Genomic DNA, 3,121 nt, shown 5'->3' with positions numbered 1-3,121 from the left:
AAAAAAAAAATGACAAATCACTTGGCTACCTAAAGTTCAACATCATTTCTAGAAGACACCAAAGCAATCTGGCTATGTTTATTTGGCTGGACTCAAACTTTAGGCTCAAGTGATTCTCCCACTCTTGCTCTTCTTCTTATTTCTTCTTCTTTCCTCCTCCTGCTCCTTCTTCTTCTTTTTCCTCCCTCCCTCCCTCCCTTTCTCCCTCCATTTCTTCCTTCTTTCCTTCCTTCCTTCTTTCCTTTCATCCTTCCTTCTGTCCTTTCTTCCTTCCTTTCTTCTTTTTAGAAATGTAGTCTTGCTATGTTGCCTTGGCTGGACTCAAACTTTAGGCTCAAGTGATTCTCCCACTCCAGCCTGCCAAGGCTGTACTCCAACAGTAGCTTTTTGTTTGTTCCTAGTGGACCATCATGTACAGCTACTTTTACTTAAGGCCTATGATGAAAACTCAAAAAATATAATGGTTCATGTTTATAAACGTTTTTGTGTATTCAGTCCCGGCTGGGCCAAATAATCAGAACTCTGATTATTTGGCCCAGCCGGGACTGAATACACAAAAACATTTATATGCTGAGGGAGGGACTGAATATGCTCAGTGCCTCTTAGTTAATGTGAATTTCCCTAGAGCACATTCAGGCAATGCTTATTTTCTCATAATACTACCCCCATCTTACCCCTTTTTTTCATTTTATATATTGTTTTGAATTAGATTTCATAGAACATAGGATTTTTTTCTTCTTTTCAAACTGTTCTATTAATTTTCTCTTTTCTCATTCCTAGCCAAGAGCCCTGACCCAGGTGAAGCGTGTAAACCTTCCACATGGAATTCCTAGCAAAGAGGCTGGGGGTATTGGGGCAGGGCCTGGGAAGTGACTGACTTACACAAACCTACCGTGTCTTGTTCTCTGCTGGATACCCTTACTTCTCCATCTTGTGAATATCCACAGGTCCCCACACACCCTAATCTTGTCCTCTTACTGTTGGCTCCATCCTCATGGAAGTGTAGGTGCCCTTCCTCTGCTCATGATGTTCCAAGGAAGGAGACTAGGGGGCTGAGTAGGGAAGAAGAGAATGCCCAGCTCCTGTCTGCTCAGACCCAGGCTGACCTCTGCTCTGAGACTCAGGCTGGGACTTGTATTTTACCATAAAGGCCCTGTGACAGGTGGTGGTTGGATTTTGGTGTTAAATCAGCTGTGTTGTGGACTGACTGGGATTTTCTGCACTAGCTTTTAATCTAATTATCACTTGGTTACATTGATTGTTTCAGCTCTTTCATAAACAGCTTGAGGAACCACTTCTCCAACTAAATCTTGGGTCTAAGTATGAAACAGATGAAAGTGAAATTGCTCTGCCCACTGCTGCACGTCCACTCACTTCTATCTCTGCTCTCAGAAGCAACATAGGGTGGGATTCCTAGGAGCTCACTTTGAAAACTGCTCATTAAGAGAACTGTTTACTTTCAGAGGACATCCTAGTCTTAAAATTCAGTTTGCCTATATATAATAAATTATTTAAAGTTTGCTGGGATTGGTGTGTGTATATGAGCCATATATGAAGCCAGCTGTAAGAGAAAGCAGAATGCACAGATGTTTACCTGATGTGATTTGATGGGGTGTTGAGAGATTCCATGATGACAATCCATACTCCCATTCATTCCTGAAATTCCATAGTCAGTAATGCATTTTATTTCACTGTTAAGCACCTGCCTTTTCTGAAGCTCTTTTTTAAAAATAAAAATGTCCTCATGAAGGATATTCACTAAGTTGTTGTAACCTTGGAGCAGATCCTTTTGCTTCTCTACTTGATTAATCATTTGATTAATCATACAGGGTTTCTGAATCCTCAAAAGGACAGATAGAAGGAAAGAAACAGCCACATCCATATATCATAATTTTGTGTAGGACTGGCCCTGACTATGTATGCATTTGTAAAACATGTGTGGGCAAGAGATATAAAAAATATCTCTTGTATTTAACTTGGAGACACCTTAGTTTCTCCTTTGGATGCAGGTAGTTCTGAGGTATATGAAGAGAGAGCATCTCAAAAGGAATTTTACTGTTCTTATATATTATTTTAGTACCAAAATATATTTTATTACCATATCATGGTAAAGATATATGTGCCCACATATACTAATAGGTATTTTCTCCTAAGTATGAGTTATTTAAAAGAGATAAGAGAATCAGAAATGCAAGTCAGAAATGGTGTATGTGTTTCTAAATATTGTCTATAACTTGTTACTGTTGGACAACAAAATAATAAATTGTGGGCATTTCTTATTTTTTTATCTTAACAAAATATTGCAAAACCATGGTTCATTCATTTACTCAACAAACATTCATAGCACCTACCATATGCTACTACTACTTTGTGCTATAAAAATTAATGAAGGTAGTTTCAGCATAAAAATCAGTCATCAGGGAGTATTTGAGGTTGTCCAATTAGAACTGAGGAAGGAAGGGAGAGAAGGGTGGAGTGCTGGATGGGGAAGAAGGAAGAAGGAGGATAGGTAAGAAAGGATGGATGGAAGGAAGTCCTTAACATAAGTTTTGTTGTTTTTAATTACACTCGTTATCTAGTTTGATGTTCTTTGTTTACATAATAATTAGCCATTTGCCACTTTTATTTTTTCTGGTGTGCTATAATTTGAAATCAGTTTTAACTTGTTGTTTTTGTATTTGTTCCTTTTCAGTATCAAAGAGCTTGTGTGGATTAGTTGCTAAGTACATACAAGATTTGAAGACCTGAAAACAAATAAATCAGCTTTTAAAAATGTAAGTGAACTCACTTCTGGCCATGGTTCATTTCAGTCCTCTCTAAAGTCTGCAGTTACCTCTCAGTGTGTGTGAATTTTTTTCCAGCAGTAAAGTTACTTGACTCTAGTGAGTCTACTTATTAAGTTTAGGAGTGTTTGTATCCACTCCCCCATTTAAAACTTGTAAATTTTAAGGGTAGTATGACTAACATAGGTGGCTGTCGTAGTAAGATGTGGTGTGGCAGGCGATGAGCCAGTCTTCATTTGGCACTGAGAAGGAAAACACAGACCTGGTAGCACATGAAATAAAAAGCACAGCCCTCTTCTCGAGTCCTTCACCACTCTTCACCTCACAGACCATTTTTA

The 3,121-nt window shown here is 38.5% G+C and overlaps 1 long non-coding RNA gene across 1 annotated transcript in view; it reads right to left on the bottom strand.

Moving 5' to 3' along the window:
- Window positions 1–2,743, bottom strand: part of LOC116555431 — a 22,494-nt gene extending 19,751 nt beyond the window's left edge. Inside the window, exons 1-2 of the long non-coding RNA XR_004270533.1 lie at window positions 2,732–2,743; window positions 1,426–1,433 (exon numbers count right to left, since the gene is read on the bottom strand). This is a non-coding gene — a long non-coding RNA (uncharacterized LOC116555431). The remainder of the gene's footprint in view (window positions 1–1,425; window positions 1,434–2,731) is intronic.
- Window positions 2,744–3,121: the final 378 nt, after the last annotated feature.

Source organism: Sapajus apella, unplaced genomic scaffold, assembly GCF_009761245.1.
Source record: "Sapajus apella isolate SASKATOON/1434 unplaced genomic scaffold, GSC_monkey_1.0 scaffold2, whole genome shotgun sequence".
NCBI classification, from domain to species: Eukaryota; Metazoa; Chordata; class Mammalia; order Primates; family Cebidae; genus Sapajus; species Sapajus apella.
This window is presented reverse-complemented; position numbering and strand designations above follow the sequence as displayed.